Source organism: Melanaphis sacchari, unplaced genomic scaffold, assembly GCF_002803265.2.
Source record: "Melanaphis sacchari strain LSU unplaced genomic scaffold, SCAv2.0 Contig128_pilon_pilon, whole genome shotgun sequence".
Taxonomy (NCBI): Eukaryota; Metazoa; Arthropoda; class Insecta; order Hemiptera; family Aphididae; genus Melanaphis; species Melanaphis sacchari.
Window position 1 is genome coordinate 356049 of NW_020270519.1, and position 14788 is coordinate 370836.

General features: G+C 26.6%; 2 non-coding genes across 2 annotated transcripts; both read right to left on the reverse strand.

Moving 5' to 3' along the window:
• Window positions 1–752: 752 nt before the first annotated feature.
• On the reverse strand, window positions 753–825 carry Trnav-aac. Its single transcript has one exon. It is a non-coding gene; the product is annotated as a tRNA-Val (tRNA).
• Window positions 826–14442: 13617 nt separating this feature from the next.
• Window positions 14443–14519, reverse strand: Trnav-aac. Its single transcript has one exon. It is a non-coding gene; the product is annotated as a tRNA-Val (tRNA).
• Between the last annotated feature and the right edge of the window lie 269 nt (window positions 14520–14788).

Here is a 14788-nt window from a genome sequence, read left to right on the forward strand (position 1 = left end):
ATGTTTCATTTTTCGGATGTATAATCAAATGTAATATGTGTAGGTATATATTATCCTAAATTAAAATTGGTACTAATAATAATTATTTGTATGACAATTTTTCTAGAAATCATTATGAACAATTTATTATATATATATTTCTTTTCAAATAATTTTACTATTAATACAATTAATTTAGAAAATATTTTTAGTGCAATACGTCGTGAATGTCTAATATATAAAATAAAATCAATTGCAGTACTCGTTATAACTTATACACGAGTATGACTAATGATTATATAAAAAACTCATTAAAAAATGACCGCTGCCCAACATTGATTTTTATTGAAAAAAAAAAATAACATTATTGATCCAATACAATATACAAGAATACGAATAGACACACAGTATAGGTACTTTCTAAAATCAACATATTACGTAATAGTTAATAATATGATTATTGTAAATACAATAATTATATGGGTAATGAATTAGAATACTTAAATCCAATGCATAAATACTAAAACACGACACACCACACTTTTAATAGCTAATTGTATTTATATCATAAATTATAAATATTATAATTTAATCACAGAACTATATGCTATACTTTTCTTTTCTTCATGACGTCTTACACAGTTAATATTAAGTTATGGCTTATATAGAATACATATATTCCTACATGAGGTTTTCAATTTTAAAAGCGTAATAATTTTGGTAAGACCAAGTAATTTTTTGATAAAACTTGAGAAAAAACTCAAAAAAATTAATGTTTCCGCCCAGGATCGAACTGGGGACCTTCTGCGTGTTAGGCAGATGTGATAACCGCTACACCACGGAAACAGTTATGAGGGATGCTCAAAACAAAATTAAATAAGTCACCTTATTATTTTAAATTATTTTAATTTTATTATTAAATAGAACAAATATAGCATACGCTTAATGTATTTAAATTTTGATTATTTTTTATGTAATCGAAAATTATAGATAGATACACTGTAATTGTGACGTTATAATTTTTTTTTTTTTAATGGGTCAGTTAATTTCTCACAATGTATTGTTAAAATAAAAATCCATAGTTTCAATAATTGTTATTCTATTGATTTTTAATTGTGTCGTATAAATTGTTTGATAGGTAATAATTAAATATATGCATGTTAAAGTTATAAAGTAATGAAATCATATTTACCGCCATCATGGACCACGGAGTGATTTACGCCAAGATGTTGATGTTAATAATAATTTATTATTTATAAATATTTTTTACCTAGGTACTTACAAAAGCATATTATTCAAGACACCAGCCTTTATAAATAAGATATACATACAAACTTTCCTCACACATGATTAATGATATGATATTAAAATAAATAATAATTAATACTAGAACCTTCAGGTAAGCGCAAAAGTATATATTATATAATATATATATATATATATATATTTTTTACTATATTTGTTATAAATAGGTACATAATATATAGTATGAGAATAATTAAAAGTTAGGTAAATAGGTTAATATGAGCGGTCGGTAATTGGACCACATTTTACCTACCTGTAAAATAAAAAATATTTGTTTACCTTAAACTGCCCGGAGATAGGGCCACTAATTAAATTTATGTTTTTAAGTGTATCCAGAGATCGGGCAATACATGTATAATACAAAAATACACGAGTATGTAACTATTTTTTTTCTAATACATAAAAATACAATTTTTTTTAATAATGCCATACAGATTTTTCAATTTTAATATTAAACAAAGTACCTACTCAATTTCATTGAGAATACAATTTTTTTTAATTATTATAGTAGTTAGTTTTTTAGCTTTTACTATTTTTAGGCTTTTAATTTTAATATAAACTTCCAATTGAACTTCCAATAAAACATTTAAAAATTATAAATATTTGGAAGTGATACATAAAAATTATTTTTGAAATACAAATGATACATGTCTTACCTTACCATCAGATTCTATTTATCCAAAAATTTATTTTGATGAAGTTTTAGAATTTTGAGTAAATTTTTACCGGTCGCTCAATGCATCTTAAAAATATATAAATAGTCATAAATATATAAAATATTGTAAATTAATTATTTGTCATTTTCCGTCAACTTTATGTATAAATGTGAATATTTTTAATAAATTTGCAACATGTAAGATATAAAATAGTTACAAAATTAAAAATATTAAAAATTTAGAAATTTTGAAGTGTTTTTTTATTTGGATCAGGAGATTGTTGACGATGTTTTTCAATGACTTGCAGTAAAAACTGTTTTTGCATACAGGCCCTAAATATGAGGAGGAAAAATAGCATCGTCACAAATGTAATTGACTAAAATATAATCTGAAAATGTTGTTAATTAACCGAATTAAATTGTAATACTCAATTTGGATAGTATAGTTTGCAATCAATTAAACGATCGCAATGTTTTATATGGAGTATCCGCATCGGCTCCTATTTTTCCGCTTTGGCTCCACTATTCATTTGAAGGTGGCCGTATCGGCTCCCTTCAGATGTCAATGGTATGGACTTACCGGCTCCCAATTAATAATATTTTCCCTCCCATTTACAGGCTGAGGATTGACTACAGATATGTTCACCAAAAGAGCTCTTAATGAACAGTTAGCTTCATTGGATCGCACTCACAGGCTGTGGGTAATAATAAAATAGTATACATAGATTAATGCTACGTCGATTGCTCGAAATAACAACACCAAGAAATGTAATATACGCATTAAAGATATGATAAATAATCAAATATCAACAAAGGGTAGACGTCTCCGCAATTACAAAGTATATATAATATTATAATAATATAATATAAGAAGAATAATAACACGTAGGTAAACTTTTAATAATATGGTTTATGTTCACAAAAGGGACGCAATACGGCCACTAAACCAAAGGAATGGTCAAATACCCGGAGCCGATACGGACTCATTAGAGTTTGCCGGGAGCCGATGCGGTATATCATCCGTTTTATAATCTTTGTAAATTCCGCTTATTTGGTGGCGACCTCTACTAATTCTATATCATTAAATAATGGATAATTTATTATCTTTTGATAATACACGCGGTAGTTGCTTCGAATAAAGTTTTGTGTGAACTGAAGTGTTAAGTATTGTAGCAATTTATATATGACGTATTATTTTAAATATTATTTTATTAAAATTTAAAATTTAATGGTGGTCCAATAATAGGTGTGCGCAGACTTTAATTTTTAGTCGAGCCTGTAACAATTAATGCCCCAATACTTGGACAGTGCTCTTTTTTTTTTACTTGGACACAATGCTTTTTGACTTCTTGGTGTACATTCTAATTGTAAATGAAAAACTGTGTAAATAGTATCTAGTTGTATGTGTACACAATATTAATGTACTAATTTCTAGATGTCAATTTTTTAAGTTAAAATTAAAATTATATAAATACAATTTTGCATAAAAAGAAGAAAACACAATACCTAGAATTTAAAAAAAACTTGGTTTAATGGACAAAAATTGTATATACATAATATTATATAATACAAATTTAATTATGTAACAATTATAACTAAAAAATTATAAATGAATTTTCCTATTTCCCATACTTTTGAATTTGTCGATGACCATTTCAATATTAATACTACCTAGGTATTTGTTTTGGTTCAGTAAGCATTAATAATAAACTATTAAGTCGGTCTTGATGTATAGTACCTACTCCTTAAGTTATATTTTACTAATGTCAATTTAGAAAATACCCGTTCGCAGGAACAACTTGTAACTGGTATTATATTGAATAATTTCATTATTTACAGTAAAAAAATCCATTAAATGATTTTATGTAATTATTTTCTCTCTTATAATCTAGTCAACGAATATATTTTTATTCATTATTAGTATTATAGTATCTGGTTGAAATTGTATTAAGCCCCTAAAAAGATTCGACCGGCTCGCCCCGTGCGTACGCCTATGGGTCCTATTACCGGATACAATAATAAAAATTGTTGAAAATAGTGGCGCAATTATCGGGCGCCCGGTTAATATAATATTATATCATTGATTATAAATTAAATATTTGTAAAATTATAGTTAATACATGATTGTATCTTAAAATTTTTAAACCTAACAGTATCTTCCAATGCAGTAAATCAATTAGACCAATGAGTAGCTAATGATAATGAAAATTTGATTTTTCAATTGATCCATACGTGTAAGATGCACGTAAGGATCATATGCGTTCATCCCAATAAAAACGTAATCAGACAAGCATAAATAATTGTTAATTGCCTACGACGTTTAATTTCCTTTCGTTGTTCTTTTACGCCTTTATTTACTCTATCTTATTTTCTTGGTGGTTTCTCAAAAAGTGAATATTATACAAGAATTTTAAAAGTAATGTATTTTTTTAATTCAAGTTTTTTTTTTAATGGTTCACAAGTATTATCAGTATCTACTCGTATATTATTGACACACTTTTAAATTAAATAACAAAATTAAGCAAACACATTTTTTAATTGAATTTTTTAGGTTTTGTTCGTGACGATGTTCAATATTTGTTATTGTTAATTAATTGTTATATAATTAAGCTAAAATATCGGTTTATAATTAATATATAGTATTAAGTATTACACAATATTTTTATTGACATTGTATAGTACAGCTAATATAAATACTTTATTGGGTTTAAGATAGTGCCTTATTAAATGAAATTTTTATGATATTAGCTATGAAGTTTAAAGGTGTAATATCGTGTATATATTATTAGAGTTATAAATATTTAAACTCAAAATAATAAATATCAATACTATACTTATAATACACCCATTCGGCTATATACAGAGCTTATATATTCAGCAAAATATAAATGTACGACCATTAATTAGTACTAAGGGTCTAAGAAAAAGACAATTTAATACCATATATGTCTAAATTTTAAACAATGTATTTATTAATAAATTAAGTGAGTACACCATGATATAGCAGAAACCACCCCAAGTCACCCTTTCTTGGTGCCTGTCTACTATACCACACAGCGCATATTATAGTAGTGGTGTAATTATTGTATTATAAATAACCAATTCTAAATAATAGTTTTTTTTTTATATATATTATAAAATGTTCCTGACATACACGGTCATCAAACTTATTGATAAAATAATAACAATATTTAATATTTAGACAATTGATAAACGTAATTAATTACAATTATTTAAACAAGTTACATGAAAATTAAATTGATAAATATATATATATGGTACAATAAAAATAATAATAAATTTATAAAGGTTATATGATAATTAAATACATATAATTAAATACACGACAATATTATTACTAATTATCATCAATCTAACACTGTCATATATAATTACAATAAGATCAATTAAGTTAAAATAAATAAATTATTAAACAGAAAATATATGCAGAGTTGGCTTACCACTATATTTTCCGTATTACCCTATGGTAAAACACAATGAGGTACATTTTGTTCATGTACCTACGTTGGCGATGATGGTATACTCGTATTATTGTAAGCATAAATATTTTAGTATTATATAAACATACAAAAAATAACAGAAATTAAGTTATTTTATCGTTCATTATAATCATAGTATACAGACGATTAATAATATTATAATATATACATATAACTATATCAAATCGGTATGCTTATATAAAATAGCCAACCGGTGTTGGAACTTCAAAGCACGTCGTTAATGGGAAGTAGTCAGCCAATAAGTCTCGATATCTTCGTGTGCCTTCTGAAATCCCTAGGGGTAGTATGAATAGCAAGTTCATATATTAGTAGATTTCGATAATTCGATAATTCGATAATTGTGTATATTGAAATGAAGACATTTATAGAATGTTTTGGAAGTGTTTAGAACTGTTTGGATAGATAGGTCTTTATGTATAGTATAATTGGAGATATAATACGGATCCTTTGTTATTTGCCATAGACATTTGTATTTTATTGATAGTAGAGGGCTTGGCAGCCCTCCAGAATTGTTTGCCGGAATTGTACATAGGACCGAGGAGCAGTTTGAAAATAAGGAGTTTATTTTTGAGATTAAGATGTTTTGATTTAAGTATAGGTAGCATAATTGGCGAGAGCAGTTGTTTAAGACGAGGCGTTTGAGGTGGATACTCGTATAATGGGTTGCCCAAATTAAACGGCGGTCTAGGTGCAGACCAACTACCAAGATATAAAACATTTTGAGCAGTTACTAGAGATACACGTTGTTGAGGTATACTTGAGTGCAGTTTATTCTTTTTAATGTAAATGTAAACTTAATGGATTTTTTTTCATTAATTTTTATTCCTCATTATTTTTATTAGATGGAAAAACGATTTTAAAAATCTAAGCACATCATACCTGTATACCTTTAATCGCGTGATTATTTATGTACTTATTATGTTCTTACGGTCATATTCCCTTAAATAAATTAACAAAATGTATAGATATTATTTAGATATCGTAATTACAGATTAGGAAATTGTATACAAATAAGAAATTATACAAAATAATTGTATATAACTTTGTAAAATGTAGAAATTATCAGAAAAGAAGGATCTGATGTGGCGTAAAACGTTTAACCGCCAAACGGGTTCATTGCACATGTATAAAATTGGTGATGGAATGAGAAATATAAAAGAAAACTGCAAATAATAATAATAATAATAATATATATTATTATATGTTTGTACGATCAAAATATATGCCGATATTTTATTTACACCTATATATTATATTATTCGATAGGTACCCAGGTACGTGCGCGCGTAACGTCGTGGTTGAAAATAATATTTATATATATATATATATATACCTAATATAAGTAATAATTCATGTGTTTGATTTCCGACACACCCCCGCCACCCGTTCCGAGACGATCTGTTGCAGGAGACCGCGGTTTTTCTCTCCTCTATCTTTTCCACGCCGTCCGTTATGGAATAAAATATGAGATGGTATCTAGGGAAATATACGACTCACGTATATACGCGCCTATCCATATCGTATGATTGTATGAATGCACAATTCCCCTTCCCCCCCCCCCCCCCCCCCCGACTCGGCGGCTGACGACGATCATTCCGCGACCGTTTCGACGGGGTAACTTTATATATACATGTATAAAATACGTTGTAGACATTACAAGTTTATATCGGCCATTTTGCCAGAACTTATTTGTAGTTTGGGAATTGCGGTCATCAATTTCATCCCAGCGGACGTTTCGAACTGATCTTTTATCGACGGCGCAAAGGCGACGACGGCGCGTCCAACGCGCCACAACTGCACACGTATATATAAGCGTAAAGTGCTGATGTATGTATGTGTGTGTATATATATATATAGGCTTTGTCCCTTTATCCACCATCACTCCATTAAAGACGGCAGTCGACTTAACCTTTTTTAACCTTTGCAAGTCTTTCCTTCTATAAACTACTGGCTGCTGCACACACTCTGTACATTCATATTACCTATCGCCATAACGAAAAGGAAAAAATATACTTTAATATTATATTACTAAGTTGGTGGACAAAAAACGTGAAAACTCGAAAATGACATTTACGATAGATTTAGCTAGCCAAGCACATCGTTCCGTCAGATCAATGATTCACCGACACCTGCAGCTTCTTTGTATAGGTTTATATACAAATGCGAATCTTAAAAGTCTAAAACTAGAAACGCCTTCAAATTTTCAAAAAGTTATCCATGATCAAATCAATTTGAGGTAAGCAATATATTCTTGGACCCTTAAAACTATAACCATTAACAGATAAAAAAGTAAAAGACAAACAAATTATTATGTTTCATTTTTTACGAAAAAAATCAACATTACTTTCATTTATCAGTCTCCACAATAATATTTCTATAAATTTGGCTTTCACTCATTTATATACTAACTTTACATTACATATTACTCGACGGTAATCATGCTGAAGGTGGGTAACTTTAAAGTATAAAAGCCAAGCCACATATGATATAAAAATCCTCTAAACTAAACTTCTAAAATAAACGGATCTATATAGTAATTTAGTTCAACTATAATATAGCTTTAAATTTAACTGTCTATAAATAAATAAGAAAATAAAAAAAGTCACACTTATCAATATTCTGTCTACTTCCGTCAATCTATTCATATACAATAATTTCACTCAGAGCATACTCTTATGTAAACTTGTAGGAGCAGATTGTGACACACCACGTAATGAATAATATTTAAAAACATTTAATTTTAGTTTTGAGACTTGAGTATTTAACCCAACAATTTATTATTTTTAATAAGAGAGCAATAGATAAATCATTATTTTATAATACCGTAGTTAAAACCATTTCTATTTAACATACAGATACAATGCACCTATGTTATTAAAATTATATAACATCGTGTATACGAGCAATGCCGTATAATATTTCAAATAATATATTGGTCATAGAGTTGTACCTAAAATAATATAGTTAATCTTCTCACATCGTACTGTACATTATTATTATTTTCATTTAATATTCACAGTCATCGTACAATTTGTTTTAATTAAAACGGTTTATAATTATCATACCTAAATATTATTTATTATACTCGTTTTGTGGTTACGATTACGTATAGAATAATAATACAACTTGTATTAACATAATTAACACTATAATCTATAATGTATATACTTATTATATATGCGTTATTTCGTATTTGTATTCATAATAAATTTAATTAGTTAATTATAATTTATTTAATAATAATGAACGAAATGTTTATTACAGCAGTCTATATAATTCAATACTTATATTACAATTAATTTTGTATTTTTGAATGACAATTTACGATTGTTACTTACTATAATTTATGAATTTAGACTTTTTTCAGATATTTCTAAAAAAAAACATAATAAATAGGTTGTTTATTACTTTATTATAATATTGTAATTGAACTTAAATTTACATAATTTTTTTTTTTGTTATCATTAACATTTAAGGCAATTTAACGTAATATTGATTTTAAATTATCATTAGGTTATACAGTTACGTTATTAATGGTATTTGTGAAAAAATTTAAATTTTATATAAAATATAAATTATAAACATTTATATTAAAATCCATGTTTAAATTATGAGGTTTAATATTAAAATAAACTCGAGTAATATGAAAATATTGTTGGGTTTCTAGTTTAGAGCATGTGAAAAATGGTTGAAAATTTCCAATTCGTTTCTCTAAAACAACTTAAATTTTAACTATTATGTATTTATGAGTTAATTTGATTCGTATACTCTTATTAATATTTTAATATATTTTATATTAAAATATAAAGATTTCCCCAGTACAAAAACAATATCATTATTTTATTTCTAAAATGTATAAATCAGTTTGTTATTTAAAAATATAATTAATGTGTATTGTGTACTGTGCAATGTATATTTAAGTTTTAGATTAATCATGTTAATTTATTTAATAAATTATACTATGAATTTATTAAATAAAATACATTATTTAGAATACCTATACATTTACTTACTGTCTATCAATTATAAATTTTAATTTACTGTATGACATTTAAGTGATATATAGTCTATAATATAAATAATTACTATTTTATAATATAGCATATTAAAGAACTTTTTTTTTAATTTTACAATTTAATACAAGCTATAATAATTTTCATTAGAAATTCAATCTTTTTTTTTTTTTTTACCAAAATTAAATGCTTTTTTAAAATCTATTATTTTTATATCCTAAAATGTTATACGTGTGCTTAAAATACACTAATTATTTTTCAATTTAATATTAATGAAATAATTTATTTAAAATCGAAACTCTTTTATAATATTATTAATTATAGTAATAATATTATAGATATATTATAATATACTATTACCTATATATTATGTGAATGGTTTTTCTTGGCAAAAATTTTCGAACAATGAAGGTAATATAAAATACTGCGACTCAATTATAATTACATTATAACAATAATAATACGAGTATATACATACACGAGTATAAAACTATTATATTTATTAAAATATGTAGATCGTAGGCTATTATAATTAATAGGTTCATAAATGAGTAGGTTATCTAAGTAATAACTTAACTATAGTTCATAACTATCATTTTAAATGTATATTTGTTTTATATAATAATATATTTCTTTAAAAACCCAATACTATTTATTTTTACAAGAATAACATAAATCGTAGTTTACTCGTGATTAAAAAATGATTTATGTATTGCAAGTAATTTATTCATTGTATGGCTTACAATGTAAGCTGATTCTAAACGCAAATTAATCCACATATTTATTTATTTAACAGCTGTATGCCTGTATAATTTGTTCAACAGTTTTACCAAACAACATTTTAATACTTAGAATTACGTTCAACCGGATATTAAATTTATCCATATTACTCGTATATTAGATAATTCTATAATCAATATAAATAAGTAAATAAAAATATTAATGAACCTACATTCGCTATAGATACTCACAGATTATTACAGAGTTCAAATTAATTTTAAAAACACATAATTGTATCGTATAATATACAAGATTTCCGTCAAACATTCAGTAATAATTATTGTGTCATATATATTATAATAAAGAAGATTATTTTAATAATTGTATGCAGATATAATAAAGTTAGGATTCTTGTAATTTATATTTAAAAAAAAATATTTGGTTGAAATGCTGATTAAATACCTACTTTGTGTATAGTAAATAATTACAAGCTTATGATCTTTAAAACATAGACTATCTTTGATATTGCTAAATTACAAATTTAAACATTTTTTATCATAGATCCTATATTGTATATTATATCATTATATATAATATATAAAATATCTTCAAACAGAAAACCTCTCTATTTACAGTATATAGGTAATGAAAAACCATGTTTTACGATAAAACTAGATTAACACACTACATATAAACGGTATGCAAATTTACACAGAATTATTATAATTGAAATTTAACGACATTTTTTCCAGTGAATATATTATATATATATATAGGCTTAATAGTGAATGGGCGGCTGTGGCGGCAGCAGTAGTGGCGGCCCGTGACGCCCTGCAGGCGGCTAAAACTTTCCTGCGCAGTCATTACCGAACTTATACAACCATAAGGGTGGGTAGGAGAGGGCCTAGGGGAGCGGGTTGCAGAAGCAGCTCCGGAGGAGGATTACCACTTCATTTAAAGCCGCCATTTCGTAAACGGCTCACTCCGATTGGCTGGTTTGGTTTAATCGATGACACCCGGACGAGCTTTTAGTGTGGCGGCGGTGGCGGTGGAGTTGGTTAACGACGTAGTCGTCAGCGGCAGCGTTCTGGGTAAACGCCGCCGCGCCGCCGGGTGAAAGCGAGACGGGTAGTTATATATAAATATATATATATACGTGGTGGCGGCTGCGACGATGGTGGTGGCGGTGCCGTTTTATTAATGAACTTGGCACAGTATGCTGTTTGTTTCCATTTTAGTTTAAAAGCTTTCCTCTTATTGTAGTTCCTTTTTTCCATTTCTTCCTTCCTCCTGTTCCTTTCCCATCATCACTTCGACAAAGCGAATCCAATTAAACAACGAAAATACCCCGGACCAGTTTTTATTGTTCTCCACCCTCTCTTTCTCTTTCTCTACAAATTTATATATATAGAGAGCTCCGATTTTTGTTTTTCACCCTCAAAATTACTTCACTAACGTCTTGCTTGACTTACCCTACCATTCCGCTGATTCCCATACACAAACTCGTCCTCTGGGGCAGTTTGTCCGGAGACAAATGCTAAACGCAAAACACCCTCCCCAGCAACTCCCGACCGCATCCATAAGCAGACACCACATCAGAGCATAATACGTTTCGATGTTATATATATATATGTGTGTGTGTGTGTGTGTATTATAATAGTAACTCGAGCCGTAGATAAAATTTTGCTCAAACTTTGTATAAATACGGACTTTAGAGGTCATTGTGACTTCACTGACGTTTTAATGGAGACTATATATACAATATATGCTGCGATAATGGTGAATTCCACTCCATGCGTTAATAAATCCATTTACAAAAATATTACTTGACCCAGAATTTATAGCATTATACATATAAATATTAAAATATGCATGTCTCTACGCAAGCTCGTCTTGTAATAATTTTTTGATAATTAAATTATAGAATAATATAATATACGAGTAGATAACCTATAATAAATAATGAGATCACTCTAGTGTTACTTGCTTTTATACATTCTAGAAGATTAGACAAGTTTTATTATATAACCATCCATTTTATAGTACAACGATTTTGAATAAATTGCGTTACGAGTAATATTTTAAAATAATTAAACCTCTCTAAATATAGCCCAATAACTTGTTACTGATTAGCCATCTGAGAAAAAAAGACAAGCAATTTGAAAAAATGAAAGAGCTCATAACAGTTTAATAACAATATCATAACCTGTACTGGACATACATTAAAATAGTGTGTAATTTTTCAGCATGCTCATTTATACATAATTTATAAACTTTATACAGTTAGGTAATCTGAAATGATAATTCAAAGAAATACGTAATTATATAAATCAATTTTTTTAAGTATTTCCTTAATATAAATAATAATGACCTCTGTTCGAACGAAACGAATTTTAAAATCATGCTCGTGGCAATAAGTCACATTAGGTGTAGGTAGGTATATAAGAATTGGTAAGAACATAAAAAATATATATCCTATATACGTGTTAAGCAAACTCAGCATTTGTACAAAAAAATCTTGAACATACTTAATTCTTGAAAAATCTTTATACATTTTATAACTAGTATATAAATTTCAATTATATACGTTTAAAAACCAGTTTGCTAAATACTTATATGAGGTTGCGTTGAATTCCTTTTAATTTCAAACTTAAATATTGACGTCAACATCAACCTTTATTCGCGAGTTACAAATAAAAATTGGTTAAGAATTATTGGCTACGTTTAAATCTAAACATTATATGAACATTTATCACTTATCATAATTTAACACCATAAAAATATTAAATTAAATAAATTTCGTGGAAAAATAATAAAGGTATAATTTTAAGGTAATATTAGGTCAAATACTTTTTTTTACGTTTATTGAAAATTTATGTTTTCGTCACAAATAATTAAATTCAAGGAAATAGAAATAGGAAAGGAATAAAAAAGGAATTTAACAGTTTGTAATAATAATCAAAACTATAGTACAATTTAAAATCTATGTTATAATGTTATATATGCATAATAAATTAATAGTTTATTACACACAACTAGGATGGTAATAAAAAAATATATATTAAATATGTTAATAATACATTAATTTCATAAACTATACTATCGTTTCATAAAGTATTGGATATCTTTAAAGGTAATAATGTATATTTTTATTAATTTATTATATTTTTAAGTTTTTTAAGTTCTAAGTCTAATATAATATTATATAAAAAATTAATTGCTTATAATTTAAATTTTAAAAAAATCAGGGAAGCTACTCAACTGCATTATAGATTTCTAGTGCACTTAGTCATTGAATAAGTTAATGTAACGAATGTGATAAATTTGAATTCAACAATAAATAATTGTATAAGAACTGTGCAAATTTTGTATATAGTCAGCCTCTTCTTCTTAAGATATTTTATTACTAAAATATATTAATATTAGTAATTTATTTTTTTTATTATTAATATACAATAGGTTGAACTTATTTCTACGAAAACACCGTATGTAATATTTATATCATATATTATTGCATCATCAATTAATAAATCAATACCAATGTGAAATACAACGGTGTAAATAGATTCGTTGACTTTCGTAGTATAAATAATTTAAATATTTTTATTTTTTCAGAACAAAGAATATTATATAAATAAACGCTATGGCGAAAAATGAAACCTTTTTTGAGTGTCACTCAATTTATATTTTATTAATAACAAAACAATAACCAATAGGAACTCAATTCTTCTATTTTTCGTTTAGATATCCAATTAAAACGAAATTAAAACTTCATATCCGAATATGTTCATAAAAAGTGTAGGTATCTGGCTTTACACCACGCTTTTTTTTTAACCTATAATAATAATGGTTTGTGAAAAATTTTAAATTACATTTTTTCAGTTAAAAAACTAAAAAAAAACAATGATTTAATTTAAAATGTTTATAAATAATACAAAAATAATCTAAAATTATTGGAAACCGATAAGTAAAAATTCCTGTAATGCTTTTTATTTTCCCTGAGAATTTAATACTATAAATTTTACACTTAGCTTTTGAACACACAAAGTATCATTTAGATCAAATTAATAACTAGAAACCACTCTTAACGTTTAAAATTAAGTTTGAAGTTTTTATGCAGGATCAAAATGTGATGATAAACCACAAAACAAAAATAAATTATTAAAATAAAAACCCACACATCGTTGTAAATTAAATAAATACACACGCATCGCTCCGCTTATTTTTAATAACCGCAAAAAACAATTCATGTTTCCGCCCAGGATCGAACTGGGGACCGACCTTCTGCGTGTTAGGCAGATGTGATAACCGCTACACCACGGAAACAGTTGTCAATTGGAAGAGAAATGACAGTAATTATTCGTGTTCAAATTCATTAGGTAATTCATTTGTAATTTTTAATTATATAATTAAAGTAAAAAATAAAATAATTCTTTAAAAGTACTGTATATTTATGTTTTAAAGTGTTTTAATGAATGCTGCTTACATCTTCTACCTTTCAAATATTGATATTGGTGTCTAACACCTAAGTTAATTAAGTTAAATACAAATTAGTAGGTATACCATCAAATCATATTGTTAATCAATATACTCAT